Raw genomic sequence first — 17,353 nt, 5'->3', positions numbered from 1 at the left:
TTTGGTGTTTTAGCCATGAAGTCCTTGCCCATGCCTATGTCCTGAATGGTATTGCCTAAGTTTTCTTCTACGGTTTTTATGGTTTTAGGCCTAATGTTTAAGTCTTGAATCCATCTTGAATTAATTTTTGTATAAGGTGTAAGGAAGTGATCCAGTTTCAGCTTTCTACATATGGCTAGCCAGTTTTCCCAGTACTATTTATTAAATAGGGAATCCTTTTCCCAATTATTGTTTTTGCCAGGTTTGTCAAAGATCAGATGGTTGTAGATGTGTGGTGTTATTTCTGAGGCCTCTGTTCTGTTCCATTGGTCTATATCTCTGTTTTGGTACCAGGACCATGCTGTTTTGGTTACCATAGCCTTGTAGTATAGTTTGAAGTCAGGTAGCATGATGCCTCCAGCTTTGTTCTTTTTGCTTAGGATTGTCTTGGCAATGAGGGATCTTTTTTGGTTCCATGAACTTTAAAGTAGTTTTTTCCAATTCTCTTAAATCATTGGTAGCTTGATGGGGATGGCATTGAATCTATAAATTACCTTGGGCAGTATGGCCATTTTCATGATATTGATTCTTCCTATCCATGAGCATGGAATGTTCTTCCATTTGTTTGTTTCCTCCTTTATTTTGTTGAGTAGTGGTTTGTAGTTCTCCTTGAAGAGGTCCTCACATCCCTTGTAAGTTGGATTCCTAGGTATTTTATTCTCTTTGTAGCAATTGTGAATGGGAGTTCGCTCATGATTTGGCTCTCTGTTTGTCTGTTATTGGTGTATAGGAATGCTTGTGATTTTTTGCACATTGATTTTGTATCCTGAGACTTTGCTGAAGTTGCTTATCAGCTTAAGGAGATTTTTTTTTTTTTTTTTTTGAGACAGAGTTTCGCTCTTGTTGCCCAGGCTGGAGTGCAATGGCGCAATATCAGCTCATTGCAACCTCCGCCTCCTGGGTTCAAGCAATTCTCCTGCCTCAGCCTCCTGACAAGCTGGGATTACAGGCGTGCACCACCACACCCAGCTAATTTTGTATTTTTAGTAGAGACGGGGTTTCTCCATGTTGGTTAGGTTGGTCTTGAAACCCCAACCTCAGATGATCCACACACCTCGGCCTCCCAAAGTGCTAGGATTACAGGCATGAGCCACCACGCCCGGTCAGACTAGGGGTATAGTTTTAGGCTTCTGCATGGCTTTCCTTTTCTATGATGAATTTCACCTCACAGTCCTAGGATATGGTGAGGATTTTTATACATCAATCTTCATATGGGATATTATTCTACAGTTTTTTTCATGTAAAATCTTTATCTTGCTTTGGTATCAGGGCAATTGTAGCCTCATAGAATGAGTTAGGGAGTACTCCCTCCTCTTCAAGTTTTTGGAAGGGATTAAGAAGGATTAATATTAGTTCTCTAAATATTTGATAGAAAAGTCAAGTCCAAGGCTTTTTTTTTTTTTTTTTGGTCAGGAGATTTTTGGTTACTGATTCAGTCTCCTTACTAGTTACGTTACTAGTCTATTCAGATTTTCAATTTCTTCATGATTCAGTCTTGGTAGGGTTCATATTCCTAGGAATTTTTCCATTTCATCCAGGTTATCCAATATGTTGGTGTACAGTTGTTCTTAGCACTATCTTACAATCCTATTCATTTATTTATTTGAGACAGGGTCTCATCTGTCACCCATGCTGGAGTGCAGTGGTGTGATCTAGGCTCACTACAACCTCCACTTCCCAGGTTGAAGTGATCCTCCTACCTCAGCCTCCTGAGTAGCTGGGACAACAGGCTTTTGCCACCAAGATGGGCTGATTTCTCTTTTTCTTTCTTTCTTGTTTTTTTTTTTTTTGTTTTTTGTTTTTTGTTTTTTTTGGTAGAGACCGGGTTTTACCATGTTTCCCAGGCTAGTCTTGAACTCCTGAGCTCAAATGATCCACCTGCCTGAGCCTCCCGAGTAGCTGGGATTACAGGCGCCTGCCACCACACCCGGCTACTTTTTTTGTATTTTTAGTAGAGACGGTTTCACCGTGTTGGTCAGGCTAGCCTCGAACTCCTGACCTCAAGTGATCTGCCTGCCTTGGCCTCCCAAAGTGCTGGGATTACAGGTGTGAGCCACTTCACCCTGTCAATCTTTTTCATTTTGACTGGATCAGATAGTAATGTCCCCAATTCCATTTCTGATTTTAGTAATTTGAGTCTTCTCTCTTTTTCTCTTAGTCAGTCTATACAGTTTGTCAATTTTATCTTTAAAAAAAAAAACCAACTTTTGGTTTTGTTGATTTTCTCCAATTTTTTTAATGTTCTGTTTTATTTCTGAAATAATCTTTATTTCCTTCCTTCTGCTAGTGTTGGGTTTAATTTGTTCTTTTCTAGTTGCCTAAATTGTAAATTTAGGTTGTTAATTTGATATCTTTTTGGTGTTTTTTGCTTTGTTTTGTTTTGTTTTGTTTTGTTTTTGAGACAGAGTTTCACTCTTGTTGCCCAGGCTGGAGTGCAATGGTGCGATCTCAGCTCACTGCAACCTCTCCCTCCCGGGTTTAAGCGATTCTCCTGCCTCAGCCTCCCAAGTAGCTGAGATTACAGGCACCTGCCACCACGCCCAGCTAATTTTTTATTTTTAGTAGAGACAGGGTTTCTCCATGTTGGTTAGGCTAGTCTTGAACTCCTCACCTCAAGTGATCCGCCCACCTCAGCCTCCCAAAGTGCTGGGATTACAGGCGTGAGCCATGACACTCAGCTTTCTTTTTCTTTTTCTTTTTTCTTTTTATGTAAGCATTTCACGCTATAAATTTCCCTGTTAGCACTACTTTTACTGTATCCCAAAGTTTTGGTATGCTGTGTTTTCATTTTCATTCATTTCTGAGTACAATTGAGCCTTGAACAACATGGATCTGAACTGCAAGGGTGCATTTATACAGGAATTGTTCTCAATAAATACAGTTGGTCCTCTGATTTCATGAATTCTGCATCTGTAACCAAAGGCAGATTGAAAATACAGTATTCACAGAGTGCAAAATCTGAGGATACAGAGGCCTAACTTTTTTAATACCCAAGTTTTACAGGACCAACTGCAGGACTTGACTCTGTGTGGATTTTGGCCTACTTATGGGGTCCTGGAACCAATCCCCTGTGGATGCTGACAGCCAACTGTATTTTCTGATTTCTCTTGTGGTTTCACCTTTAACCCATTGGTTGTTTAAGAATATATCTTAATCTGTTCATGTTGCTGTAACAAAATACCTGAGATTGGATAATTTATAAAAAACAGACATTTATTTCTCTCAGTTCTAAAGGCTGGGATCTCCAAGATCAAGGCATCAGCCCATTCAGTGTCTAGCGAGGGCCCAGTCTCTGCTTCCAAGATGACACAACGTTGCTGCATCTTTCAGAGGGGAGGAACATTGTGTCCCCACATGGAGGAGACAGGAGTGAATGAACCCATTCCTTCAAGTCCTTTTATAAGGGCTCTAATTTCATCCATAAGGACTTCTATCCTCATGAGATAATCACCTCCTAAAGAATCCACCTTTTTACCCTTTTTTTTTTTTTTTTTGAGACATGGTCTCATTCTATTGCCCATGTTGGAGTGCAGTAGCCCGTAGCCTGATCAAGGCTCACTGCAGCCTTGACCTCCCAGGCTCAACCAGTCCTCCTGCTTCAGCCTCCTGAGTAGCTGGGACTAGAGGCCTGCACCACCATGCCCACCTAATTTTTGTATTTTTTGTAGAGACAAGGTTTTCCCATGTTGCCCTGGCTGGTCTTGAACTCCTGGGCTCAAACAATCTGCCTGTCTCCTGCTCCCAAAGTGCTGGGATTACAGCATGAGCCACCACCCCAGGCCAGTGCCCACCTCTTACTACTATAATATTGGCAGTTAAATTTCAACATATAAATTTTGGGGGACATTCAGACCATAGCAGTGTGTTGTTTAATTTCCAAAAAGAAAAAAGGTCAGTTTATCACTTTTACTTCTGATATTGATTTTTTAACTCTATTCTGTTGAGGTCAGAGAAGATATGTGATATGCTATCTATCTTTAAAAATTTACTGAGATGAAAATTGTGGCCTGAAATATGGTCTATACTGGAGAATGTCCTGTGTGCACTTGAGAAAAAAGTGTATATTGCTGCTGCTGGATAAAGAGTCCTATACATGTCTGCCAGTTTCGCTGATTTATTGTGTTGTTCAAGTCCTTGTTTTCTTATGCTCTATCTGATCATCCTATCCATTATTACAAGTAGGGTATTGAACTCTCCATTTGACTTTTATAGAACTGTCTGTTTCCCCCTTCAGTCCATCAGGTTTGGCATCATATATTTTAATGGTCTGTTACTAGGTGCATGAATGTTTAAAATTGTTATATTTTCTTGTTATTTTAAAACTTTTATTAACATATATGCCCTTCTTTGTCTTATGTAAACCATTTGACTTTGAAGTCTGTTTTGTCTGATATTAGTACAGCCACTACAGTTTTCTTACGGTCCCTATTTGCACGGAATATCTTTTTTCTTTTTTTTTTATTCTTATTCTTTTTTTTTTTTTTTTTTTTTTGAAATGGAGTTTTTTGCTCTTCTTGCCCAGGCTGGAGGGCAATGGTGTGATCTCGGGTCACTACAACCTCCACCTCCTCGGTTGAAGCGATTCTCCTGCCTTAGCCTCCGAATAGCTGGGATTACAGGCACCTGCATCCACGCCCAGTTAATTTTTTGAATTTTTAGTACAGACAGGGTTTCATCATGTTGATGAGACTGCTCTTGAATTCCTGACCTCAGGTAATCCACCTGCCTAGGCTTCCAAAAGTGCTAGGATTAGAGGCGTGAGCCAACAAGCCTAGCCACTTTTTTCAATTGCTTCATCTTCGTTTTTTTTTTCTGTTTTTTTTTTTTTTGAGACAGAGTCTCGTTCTGTCGCCCAGGCTGGAGTGCAGTGGCGCCATCTCGGCTCGCTGCAAGCTCCGCCTCCCGGGTTCACTCCATTCTCCTGCCTCAGCCTCCCGAGTAGCTGGGACTGCAGGCGCCCGCCACCACGCCCGGCTCATTTTTGGTAGTTTCCGTAGAGACGGGGTTTCACCCCGTTAGCCGGGATGGTCTCCATCTCCTGACCTCGTGATCCACCCGCCTCGGCCTCCCAGAGTGCTGGGAATACTGGCGGGAGCCACCGTGCCCGCCCGGCCTGCTGTAGGCTTGTTTGGCTTCCCCGTGGCCTCCCTTCCCATTACAGTCGCCATGCTTCCCAACCTCCCCTGACTCTGCTCAACCTTCATCGCCCTCCTACACCCCCGCCGCCGCCGGGGACCTCCCGCAGGGGGTCCGCCCCTACTGCACGCCGGGCAGCAGCATCCCACCGCTTGCGCCTCGCCGCCGCCCCGCCAGGAGCCCGGCTCCAGCCTGGGAGGGCAGGGGGCCGGACCCCAAAGGCGCAGACGCGGGTTCCCTGCCCTTCGCGGTGCCTTCCCGCTCCCGGAACGCCCAGGCGATTCGATTCACTCATCGAGCGCCAGCGCCGTCGTCGCAACCTTCCGAACCGGGGGAAGGGGCGGCCAGGGGCAGCGGGTGCCACAGACGCCAGCCGAGACCTCGGCTCCAGAACGCATGGGCTGCTTTCTCCGGGGGAAGGACATTCCTTGGCCAGCCACCAGGACAACCGTCCCTGTGCACCCGGATTCCCAATGCCCCCCACTTCGTGTCAACTCCAGTCCCGAGGACACGCCAGAGCCCCAGGCCTCCGGCCGCGCCCGGTGCCAGGGCTCCCGCCAAACGGGCGGGCGCACTCTGCAAATCTCGGGGCGCCCCCGCAAGGCAGCGAGAGCACGGGGAGGTGCCAAGAAAGGAAGGAGCCTACGAAACCCACCTGCAAAGCAAGCAGTTCATCCAGGAAGCAGCCCGTCTCAGCGCTCCGTTGGTCCTCTCGCATGGACCTCCTGGCCCCCATGTTCTGGCGCAGCCCAAGCCCCCTCCACCCTCTCCCGGCCTGCTCAAAAGGGCGCCGCCTACTACGGGAGCCCGGCGCCTCCCCTCTAAGGCTCTATCGCGCTCTCTCGCTCTCTAGCTCCCTCCGCCTCTATCTTCTAGGTTTCCCCCTGGACCTCGCGCTACTTCTGTCGTCTTCCCTCGGCCTCTCTGTCTCTCGCTCTTTCTCCGTCCCTCTCTCTCAGCCTCTCCGTCTGTCTCTTACCGCCTCCCCTGAGGGCGGCAAGCCACCCAGGCGCCGAGGCAAGAGATCGACGACACGAACTGTTCCAGGGTAATAACATACAAAACAAGAAGAGTTATACCAGATACAGATCTCCGATACGAGGAGATGTGAATAGCAGTCATCATTAGTTTGTAGCAATTACTCTTTATTCCAATATTCTAATAATCCTCGCTGTATACTCATAACCTAGGAAAAACCAGGCCATGCAGAGTTAGGAGCTGAGAGGGCACAGTGAGGCGTGACCAGAAGACAAGTGTGAGAGCCTTCTGTGATGCCCAGACAGGGCCACCAGAAGGGCTCCTTGCTCTAGCGGTGACGCCGGCGTCTGGGAAGACGCCCGTTGCCAGGCGGACCGTGGTCTACCGGTAGCGAAAAGTGTCAAGGAACAACACGCGCTGCTTAGCAGACCGGGAAAGGGAGTCTCCTTTCCCCCGGGGGAGTATAGAGAAGACTCTGCCCCTCCACCTCTGCTGCAGGGCCTGACAGCAGTCACTTATCCAGATGCGTAACCGTCTCCCGGTGATGTTCTGCTTCAGTGGTCACGCTCCTAGTCCGCCTTCACGTTCCGTCCTCTACACCTGGCTCTGCCTTCTACGTAGCAGTAGAGACTTAGTGAAATTACTAAAAGTCTGTAATATGCATAAATCATGGCGTAAGCTGTCTTTCTCTTTGTCTCCTCTCTCTCTCTCTCTGCCTCAGTTCCCCGGCAGGGAAGGGCCCCCCCGTCCAGTGGACACGTGACCCACGTGATCTTACCTATCATTGGAGATGACTCACACTCTTTACCCCGCTCCTTTTCTTTGGATCCAATAAATAACAGCGCAGCCAGACATTCGGGGACACTACCGGTCTCCGCGCATTGGTAGTGGTGGAACCCCGGGGCCAGCTGTCTTTTCTTTGATCTCTTTGTCTTGTGTCTTTATTTCTACAACCTCTGGTCTCCACACACGGGGAGAGACCCTGTGGGGCTGGACCCTACACTCCCCCTCCACTGTCTTTCTCGATGGCTGTCTCTCTCATGCCCTCGGTTTCTATCTCTCCATCCATCTCGTCCATGCTCTCCTTCAAGCCGTGTGTGTGTGTGTGTGTGTGTGTGTGTGTGTGTGTGTGTGTGTGCGTGTGTGCGGGCGTGTGTGGGTGTCTCTGTGTCTTTGTGTGTGTGTCTGTGCCTGTGTCTCTGTGTGTGTGTGTGTGTGTGTGTGTGTGCGTGTGTGTGTGTGTGTGCCGGTGCGCGAGCCCGCGTGCGAGGGCCCCCGTGTGTGTCTGTGTGTGGGCGAGTGGATTTGAGCCTGGTGGTGGTGGGGTGTGTCTGGGTTTCTCTCAGCCCCTCTCACCCAGGATCAGGCCGCCGCCTCTAGTGCCAGCCCGGGGCAAAGCAGGGCAACCCACCGACCCGCTACGCCCCACGCCCTCTTGTCCACCGGCCGGGTCTTGGTCGGGACAAGCGAGCGCGGTCGGGGCGTTGTGAGAGAAAGGCCCCGCGCGGCTGGGCCGGCTGTTCGACCTTGGCCAGCCCTGACGGCTCTGGGTGGGTGGGGCAAGAGGGGACCTCGCAGGAGCCCCTGAGCGGCGAGGGATCCAAAACGCTACCTCCGCGGCAGGGCGGAGGACCGGAGCGTGTCGCAGGATCGTGGGCCCTGGGCCCTGACGCCTCGGAGCACTCCCTGTTCGGAGCGGGCCCGATGTGGTGGAAGCGCGGGAGCCTGGGGTAGGCCGCGAGCGAGCGGCCCTCGGGTTCCGCGATCCTAGCCCCGCGGCCCCGGGCTGGCGGTGACGGCTGGCATCCGGCGGGCGTGGCTGGGCCGGGCTCTTGGGGCAGCCGGGCGCCTCTCTCGGCGTCTACGGCCATACCACCCTGAACGCGCCCGATCTCGTCTGATCTCGGAAGCTAAGCAGGGTCGGGCCTGGTTAGTACTTGGATGGGAGACCGCCTGGGAATACCGGGTGCTGTAGGCCTTTTCCTTGGCTTTTTGCTTTTTCTTTCCTTTTCTTCCAGACGGGGAGTCTCGCTCTGTCGCCCAGGCTGGAGTGCAGTGGCGCCATCTCGGCTCGCTGCAAGCTCCGCCTCCCGGGTTCACGCCATTCTCCTGCCTCAGCCTCCCGAGTAGCTGGGACTGCAGGCGCCCGCCACCACGCCCGGCTCATTTTTGGTAGTTTCCGTAGAGACGGGGTTTCACCCCGTTAGCCGGGATGGTCTCCATCTCCTGACCTCGTGATCCACCCGCCTCGGCCTCCCAGAGTGCTGGGAATACTGGCGGGAGCCACCGTGCCCGCCCGGCCTGCTGTAGGCTTGTTTGGCTTCCCCGTGGCCTCCCTTCCCATTACAGTCGCCATGCTTCCCAACCTCCCCTGACTCTGCTCAACCTTCATCGCCCTCCTACACCCCCGCCGCCGCCGGGGACCTCCCGCAGGGGGTCCGCCCCTACTGCACGCCGGGCAGCAGCATCCCACCGCTTGCGCCTCGCCGCCGCCCCGCCAGGAGCCCGGCTCCAGCCTGGGAGGGCAGGGGGCCGGACCCCAAAGGCGCAGACGCGGGTTCCCTGCCCTTCGCGGTGCCTTCCCGCTCCCGGAACGCCCAGGCGATTCGATTCACTCATCGAGCGCCAGCGCCGTCGTCGCAACCTTCCGAACCGGGGGAAGGGGCGGCCAGGGGCAGCGGGTGCCACAGACGCCAGCCGAGACCTCGGCTCCAGAACGCATGGGCTGCTTTCTCCGGGGGAAGGACATTCCTTGGCCAGCCACCAGGACAACCGTCCCTGTGCACCCGGATTCCCAATGCCCCCCACTTCGTGTCAACTCCAGTCCCGAGGACACGCCAGAGCCCCAGGCCTCCGGCCGCGCCCGGTGCCAGGGCTCCCGCCAAACGGGCGGGCGCACTCTGCAAATCTCGGGGCGCCCCCGCAAGGCAGCGAGAGCACGGGGAGGTGCCAAGAAAGGAAGGAGCCTACGAAACCCACCTGCAAAGCAAGCAGTTCATCCAGGAAGCAGCCCGTCTCAGCGCTCCGTTGGTCCTCTCGCATGGACCTCCTGGCCCCCATGTTCTGGCGCAGCCCAAGCCCCCTCCACCCTCTCCCGGCCTGCTCAAAAGGGCGCCGCCTACTACGGGAGCCCGGCGCCTCCCCTCTAAGGCTCTATCGCGCTCTCTCGCTCTCTAGCTCCCTCCGCCTCTATCTTCTAGGTTTCCCCCTGGACCTCGCGCTACTTCTGTCGTCTTCCCTCGGCCTCTCTGTCTCTCGCTCTTTCTCCGTCCCTCTCTCTCAGCCTCTCCGTCTGTCTCTTACCGCCTCCCCTGAGGGCGGCAAGCCACCCAGGCGCCGAGGCAAGAGATCGACGACACGAACTGTTCCAGGGTAATAACATACAAAACAAGAAGAGTTATACCAGATACAGATCTCCGATACGAGGAGATGTGAATAGCAGTCATCATTAGTTTGTAGCAATTACTCTTTATTCCAATATTCTAATAATCCTCGCTGTATACTCATAACCTAGGAAAAACCAGGCCATGCAGAGTTAGGAGCTGAGAGGGCACAGTGAGGCGTGACCAGAAGACAAGTGTGAGAGCCTTCTGTGATGCCCAGACAGGGCCACCAGAAGGGCTCCTTGCTCTAGCGGTGACGCCGGCGTCTGGGAAGACGCCCGTTGCCAGGCGGACCGTGGTCTACCGGTAGCGAAAAGTGTCAAGGAACAACACGCGCTGCTTAGCAGACCGGGAAAGGGAGTCTCCTTTCCCCCGGGGGAGTATAGAGAAGACTCTGCCCCTCCACCTCTGCTGCAGGGCCTGACAGCAGTCACTTATCCAGATGCGTAACCGTCTCCCGGTGATGTTCTGCTTCAGTGGTCACGCTCCTAGTCCGCCTTCACGTTCCGTCCTCTACACCTGGCTCTGCCTTCTACGTAGCAGTAGAGACTTAGTGAAATTACTAAAAGTCTGTAATATGCATAAATCATGGCGTAAGCTGTCTTTCTCTTTGTCTCCTCTCTCTCTCTCTCTGCCTCAGTTCCCCGGCAGGGAAGGGCCCCCCCGTCCAGTGGACACGTGACCCACGTGATCTTACCTATCATTGGAGATGACTCACACTCTTTACCCCGCTCCTTTTCTTTGGATCCAATAAATAACAGCGCAGCCAGACATTCGGGGACACTACCGGTCTCCGCGCATTGGTAGTGGTGGAACCCCGGGGCCAGCTGTCTTTTCTTTGATCTCTTTGTCTTGTGTCTTTATTTCTACAACCTCTGGTCTCCACACACGGGGAGAGACCCTGTGGGGCTGGACCCTACACTCCCCCTCCACTGTCTTTCTCGATGGCTGTCTCTCTCATGCCCTCGGTTTCTATCTCTCCATCCATCTCGTCCATGCTCTCCTTCAAGCCGTGTGTGTGTGTGTGTGTGTGTGTGTGTGTGTGTGTGTGTGTGCGGGCGTGTGTGGGTGTCTCTGTGTCTTTGTGTGTGTGTCTGTGCCTGTGTCTCTGTGTGTGTGTGTGTGTGTGTGTGTGCGTGTGTGTGTGTGTGTGCCGGTGCGCGAGCCCGCGTGCGAGGGCCCCCGTGTGTGTCTGTGTGTGGGCGAGTGGATTTGAGCCTGGTGGTGGTGGGGTGTGTCTGGGTTTCTCTCAGCCCCTCTCACCCAGGATCAGGCCGCCGCCTCTAGTGCCAGCCCGGGGCAAAGCAGGGCAACCCACCGACCCGCTACGCCCCACGCCCTCTTGTCCACCGGCCGGGTCTTGGTCGGGACAAGCGAGCGCGGTCGGGGCGTTGTGAGAGAAAGGCCCCGCGCGGCTGGGCCGGCTGTTCGACCTTGGCCAGCCCTGACGGCTCTGGGTGGGTGGGGCAAGAGGGGACCTCGCAGGAGCCCCTGAGCGGCGAGGGATCCAAAACGCTACCTCCGCGGCAGGGCGGAGGACCGGAGCGTGTCGCAGGATCGTGGGCCCTGGGCCCTGACGCCTCGGAGCACTCCCTGTTCGGAGCGGGCCCGATGTGGTGGAAGCGCGGGAGCCTGGGGTAGGCCGCGAGCGAGCGGCCCTCGGGTTCCGCGATCCTAGCCCCGCGGCCCCGGGCTGGCGGTGACGGCTGGCATCCGGCGGGCGTGGCTGGGCCGGGCTCTTGGGGCAGCCGGGCGCCTCTCTCGGCGTCTACGGCCATACCACCCTGAACGCGCCCGGTCTCGTCTGCTCTCGGAAGCTAAGCAGGGTCGGGCCTGGTTAGTACTTGGATGGGAGACCGCCTGGGAATACCGGGTGCTGTAGGCCTTTTCCTTGGCTTTTTGCTTTTTCTTTCCTTTTCTTCCAGACGGGGAGTCTCGCTCTGTCGCCCAGGCTGGAGTGCAGTGGCGCCATCTCGGCTCGCTGCAAGCTCCGCCTCCCGGGTTCACGCCATTCTCCTGCCTCAGCCTCCCGAGTAGCTGGGACTGCAGGCGCCCGCCACCACGCCCGGCTCATTTTTGGTAGTTTCCGTAGAGACGGGGTTTCACCCCGTTAGCCGGGATGGTCTCCATCTCCTGACCTCGTGATCCACCCGCCTCGGCCTCCCAGAGTGCTGGGAATACTGGCGGGAGCCACCGTGCCCGCCCGGCCTGCTGTAGGCTTGTTTGGCTTCCCCGTGGCCTCCCTTCCCATTACAGTCGCCATGCTTCCCAACCTCCCCTGACTCTGCTCAACCTTCATCGCCCTCCTACACCCCCGCCGCCGCCGGGGACCTCCCGCAGGGGGTCCGCCCCTACTGCACGCCGGGCAGCAGCATCCCACCGCTTGCGCCTCGCCGCCGCCCCGCCAGGAGCCCGGCTCCAGCCTGGGAGGGCAGGGGGCCGGACCCCAAAGGCGCAGACGCGGGTTCCCTGCCCTTCGCGGTGCCTTCCCGCTCCCGGAACGCCCAGGCGATTCGATTCACTCATCGAGCGCCAGCGCCGTCGTCGCAACCTTCCGAACCGGGGGAAGGGGCGGCCAGGGGCAGCGGGTGCCACAGACGCCAGCCGAGACCTCGGCTCCAGAACGCATGGGCTGCTTTCTCCGGGGGAAGGACATTCCTTGGCCAGCCACCAGGACAACCGTCCCTGTGCACCCGGATTCCCAATGCCCCCCACTTCGTGTCAACTCCAGTCCCGAGGACACGCCAGAGCCCCAGGCCTCCGGCCGCGCCCGGTGCCAGGGCTCCCGCCAAACGGGCGGGCGCACTCTGCAAATCTCGGGGCGCCCCCGCAAGGCAGCGAGAGCACGGGGAGGTGCCAAGAAAGGAAGGAGCCTACGAAACCCACCTGCAAAGCAAGCAGTTCATCCAGGAAGCAGCCCGTCTCAGCGCTCCGTTGGTCCTCTCGCATGGACCTCCTGGCCCCCATGTTCTGGCGCAGCCCAAGCCCCCTCCACCCTCTCCCGGCCTGCTCAAAAGGGCGCCGCCTACTACGGGAGCCCGGCGCCTCCCCTCTAAGGCTCTATCGCGCTCTCTCGCTCTCTAGCTCCCTCCGCCTCTATCTTCTAGGTTTCCCCCTGGACCTCGCGCTACTTCTGTCGTCTTCCCTCGGCCTCTCTGTCTCTCGCTCTTTCTCCGTCCCTCTCTCTCAGCCTCTCCGTCTGTCTCTTACCGCCTCCCCTGAGGGCGGCAAGCCACCCAGGCGCCGAGGCAAGAGATCGACGACACGAACTGTTCCAGGGTAATAACATACAAAACAAGAAGAGTTATACCAGATACAGATCTCCGATACGAGGAGATGTGAATAGCAGTCATCATTAGTTTGTAGCAATTACTCTTTATTCCAATATTCTAATAATCCTCGCTGTATACTCATAACCTAGGAAAAACCAGGCCATGCAGAGTTAGGAGCTGAGAGGGCACAGTGAGGCGTGACCAGAAGACAAGTGTGAGAGCCTTCTGTGATGCCCAGACAGGGCCACCAGAAGGGCTCCTTGCTCTAGCGGTGACGCCGGCGTCTGGGAAGACGCCCGTTGCCAGGCGGACCGTGGTCTACCGGTAGCGAAAAGTGTCAAGGAACAACACGCGCTGCTTAGCAGACCGGGAAAGGGAGTCTCCTTTCCCCCGGGGGAGTATAGAGAAGACTCTGCCCCTCCACCTCTGCTGCAGGGCCTGACAGCAGTCACTTATCCAGATGCGTAACCGTCTCCCGGTGATGTTCTGCTTCAGTGGTCACGCTCCTAGTCCGCCTTCACGTTCCGTCCTCTACACCTGGCTCTGCCTTCTACGTAGCAGTAGAGACTTAGTGAAATTACTAAAAGTCTGTAATATGCATAAATCATGGCGTAAGCTGTCTTTCTCTTTGTCTCCTCTCTCTCTCTCTCTGCCTCAGTTCCCCGGCAGGGAAGGGCCCCCCCGTCCAGTGGACACGTGACCCACGTGATCTTACCTATCATTGGAGATGACTCACACTCTTTACCCCGCTCCTTTTCTTTGGATCCAATAAATAACAGCGCAGCCAGACATTCGGGGACACTACCGGTCTCCGCGCATTGGTAGTGGTGGAACCCCGGGGCCAGCTGTCTTTTCTTTGATCTCTTTGTCTTGTGTCTTTATTTCTACAACCTCTGGTCTCCACACACGGGGAGAGACCCTGTGGGGCTGGACCCTACACTCCCCCTCCACTGTCTTTCTCGCTGGCTGTCTCTCTCATGCCCTCGGTTTCTATCTCTCCATCCATCTCGTCCATGCTCTCCTTCAAGCCGTGTGTGTGTGTGTGTGTGTGTGTGTGTGTGTGTGTGTGTGCGGGCGTGTGTGGGTGTCTCTGTGTCTTTGTGTGTGTGTCTGTGCCTGTGTCTCTGTGTGTGTGTGTGTGTGTGTGTGTGCGTGTGTGTGTGTGTGTGCCGGTGCGCGAGCCCGCGTGCGAGGGCCCCCGTGTGTGTCTGTGTGTGGGCGAGTGGATTTGAGCCTGGTGGTGGTGGGGTGTGTCTGGGTTTCTCTCAGCCCCTCTCACCCAGGATCAGGCCGCCGCCTCTAGTGCCAGCCCGGGGCAAAGCAGGGCAACCCACCGACCCGCTACGCCCCACGCCCTCTTGTCCACCGGCCGGGTCTTGGTCGGGACAAGCGAGCGCGGTCGGGGCGTTGTGAGAGAAAGGCCCCGCGCGGCTGGGCCGGCTGTTCGACCTTGGCCAGCCCTGACGGCTCTGGGTGGGTGGGGCAAGAGGGGACCTCGCAGGAGCCCCTGAGCGGCGAGGGATCCAAAACGCTACCTCCGCGGCAGGGCGGAGGACCGGAGCGTGTCGCAGGATCGTGGGCCCTGGGCCCTGACGCCTCGGAGCACTCCCTGTTCGGAGCGGGCCCGATGTGGTGGAAGCGCGGGAGCCTGGGGTAGGCCGCGAGCGAGCGGCCCTCGGGTTCCGCGATCCTAGCCCCGCGGCCCCGGGCTGGCGGTGACGGCTGGCATCCGGCGGGCGTGGCTGGGCCGGGCTCTTGGGGCAGCCGGGCGCCTCTCTCGGCGTCTACGGCCATACCACCCTGAACGCGCCCGGTCTCGTCTGCTCTCGGAAGCTAAGCAGGGTCGGGCCTGGTTAGTACTTGGATGGGAGACCGCCTGGGAATACCGGGTGCTGTAGGCCTTTTCCTTGGCTTTTTGCTTTTTCTTTCCTTTTCTTCCAGACGGGGAGTCTCGCTCTGTCGCCCAGGCTGGAGTGCAGTGGCGCCATCTCGGCTCGCTGCAAGCTCCGCCTCCCGGGTTCACGCCATTCTCCTGCCTCAGCCTCCCGAGTAGCTGGGACTGCAGGCGCCCGCCACCACGCCCGGCTCATTTTTGGTAGTTTCCGTAGAGACGGGGTTTCACCCCGTTAGCCGGGATGGTCTCCATCTCCTGACCTCGTGATCCACCCGCCTCGGCCTCCCAGAGTGCTGGGAATACTGGCGGGAGCCACCGTGCCCGCCCGGCCTGCTGTAGGCTTGTTTGGCTTCCCCGTGGCCTCCCTTCCCATTACAGTCGCCATGCTTCCCAACCTCCCCTGACTCTGCTCAACCTTCATCGCCCTCCTACACCCCCGCCGCCGCCGGGGACCTCCCGCAGGGGGTCCGCCCCTACTGCACGCCGGGCAGCAGCATCCCACCGCTTGCGCCTCGCCGCCGCCCCGCCAGGAGCCCGGCTCCAGCCTGGGAGGGCAGGGGGCCGGACCCCAAAGGCGCAGACGCGGGTTCCCTGCCCTTCGCGGTGCCTTCCCGCTCCCGGAACGCCCAGGCGATTCGATTCACTCATCGAGCGCCAGCGCCGTCGTCGCAACCTTCCGAACCGGGGGAAGGGGCGGCCAGGGGCAGCGGGTGCCACAGACGCCAGCCGAGACCTCGGCTCCAGAACGCATGGGCTGCTTTCTCCGGGGGAAGGACATTCCTTGGCCAGCCACCAGGACAACCGTCCCTGTGCACCCGGATTCCCAATGCCCCCCACTTCGTGTCAACTCCAGTCCCGAGGACACGCCAGAGCCCCAGGCCTCCGGCCGCGCCCGGTGCCAGGGCTCCCGCCAAACGGGCGGGCGCACTCTGCAAATCTCGGGGCGCCCCCGCAAGGCAGCGAGAGCACGGGGAGGTGCCAAGAAAGGAAGGAGCCTACGAAACCCACCTGCAAAGCAAGCAGTTCATCCAGGAAGCAGCCCGTCTCAGCGCTCCGTTGGTCCTCTCGCATGGACCTCCTGGCCCCCATGTTCTGGCGCAGCCCAAGCCCCCTCCACCCTCTCCCGGCCTGCTCAAAAGGGCGCCGCCTACTACGGGAGCCCGGCGCCTCCCCTCTAAGGCTCTATCGCGCTCTCTCGCTCTCTAGCTCCCTCCGCCTCTATCTTCTAGGTTTCCCCCTGGACCTCGCGCTACTTCTGTCGTCTTCCCTCGGCCTCTCTGTCTCTCGCTCTTTCTCCGTCCCTCTCTCTCAGCCTCTCCGTCTGTCTCTTACCGCCTCCCCTGAGGGCGGCAAGCCACCCAGGCGCCGAGGCAAGAGATCGACGACACGAACTGTTCCAGGGTAATAACATACAAAACAAGAAGAGTTATACCAGATACAGATCTCCGATACGAGGAGATGTGAATAGCAGTCATCATTAGTTTGTAGCAATTACTCTTTATTCCAATATTCTAATAATCCTCGCTGTATACTCATAACCTAGGAAAAACCAGGCCATGCAGAGTTAGGAGCTGAGAGGGCACAGTGAGGCGTGACCAGAAGACAAGTGTGAGAGCCTTCTGTGATGCCCAGACAGGGCCACCAGAAGGGCTCCTTGCTCTAGCGGTGACGCCGGCGTCTGGGAAGACGCCCGTTGCCAGGCGGACCGTGGTCTACCGGTAGCGAAAAGTGTCAAGGAACAACACGCGCTGCTTAGCAGACCGGGAAAGGGAGTCTCCTTTCCCCCGGGGGAGTATAGAGAAGACTCTGCCCCTCCACCTCTGCTGCAGGGCCTGACAGCAGTCACTTATCCAGATGCGTAACCGTCTCCCGGTGATGTTCTGCTTCAGTGGTCACGCTCCTAGTCCGCCTTCACGTTCCGTCCTCTACACCTGGCTCTGCCTTCTACGTAGCAGTAGAGACTTAGTGAAATTACTAAAAGTCTGTAATATGCATAAATCATGGCGTAAGCTGTCTTTCTCTTTGTCTCCTCTCTCTCTCTCTCTGCCTCAGTTCCCCGGCAGGGAAGGGCCCCCCCGTCCAGTGGACACGTGACCCACGTGATCTTACCTATCATTGGAGATGACTCACACTCTTTACCCCGCTCCTTTTCTTTGGATCCAATAAATAACAGCGCAGCCAGACATTCGGGGACACTACCGGTCTCCGCGCATTGGTAGTGGTGGAACCCCGGGGCCAGCTGTCTTTTCTTTGATCTCTTTGTCTTGTGTCTTTATTTCTACAACCTCTGGTCTCCACACACGGGGAGAGACCCTGTGGGGCTGGACCCTACACTCCCCCTCCACTGTCTTTCTCGATGGCTGTCTCTCTCATGCCCTCGGTTTCTATCTCTCCATCCATCTCGTCCATGCTCTCCTTCAAGCCGTGTGTGTGTGTGTGTGTGTGTGTGTGTGCGTGTGTGCGGGCGTGTGTGGGTGTCTCTGTGTCTTTGTGTGTGTGTCTGTGCCTGTGTCTCTGTGTGTGTGTGTGTGTGTGTGTGTGTGCGTGTGTGTGTGTGTGTGCCGGTGCGCGAGCCCGCGTGCGAGGGCCCCCGTGTGTGTCTGTGTGTGGGCGAGTGGATTTGAGCCTGGTGGTGGTGGGGTGTGTCTGGG

The 17,353-nt window shown here is 56.0% G+C and overlaps 3 non-coding genes across 3 annotated transcripts; all 3 read left to right on the top strand.

Annotated features, from left to right (window-relative positions):
* The first annotated feature begins 8,012 nt into the window (after nt 1-8,012).
* LOC129458960 (5S ribosomal RNA) lies at nt 8,013-8,131 on the top strand. Its single transcript, XR_008649788.1, has one exon. It is a non-coding gene; the product is annotated as a 5S ribosomal RNA (ribosomal RNA).
* Nucleotides 8,132-11,302: 3,171 nt separating this feature from the next.
* Nucleotides 11,303-11,421, top strand: LOC129478055 (5S ribosomal RNA). Its single transcript, XR_008649817.1, has one exon. It is a non-coding gene; the product is annotated as a 5S ribosomal RNA (ribosomal RNA).
* A 3,169-nt stretch (nt 11,422-14,590) lies between these two features.
* On the top strand, nt 14,591-14,709 carry LOC129478052 (5S ribosomal RNA). Its single transcript, XR_008656217.2, has one exon. It is a non-coding gene; the product is annotated as a 5S ribosomal RNA (ribosomal RNA).
* Nucleotides 14,710-17,353: the final 2,644 nt, after the last annotated feature.

This window comes from Symphalangus syndactylus, chromosome 19 (genome assembly GCF_028878055.3).
Source record: "Symphalangus syndactylus isolate Jambi chromosome 19, NHGRI_mSymSyn1-v2.1_pri, whole genome shotgun sequence".
NCBI classification, from domain to species: Eukaryota; Metazoa; Chordata; class Mammalia; order Primates; family Hylobatidae; genus Symphalangus; species Symphalangus syndactylus.
Note: the sequence above shows the minus strand (reverse complement) of the source record. Positions and strands in the feature narration are given on the sequence as shown.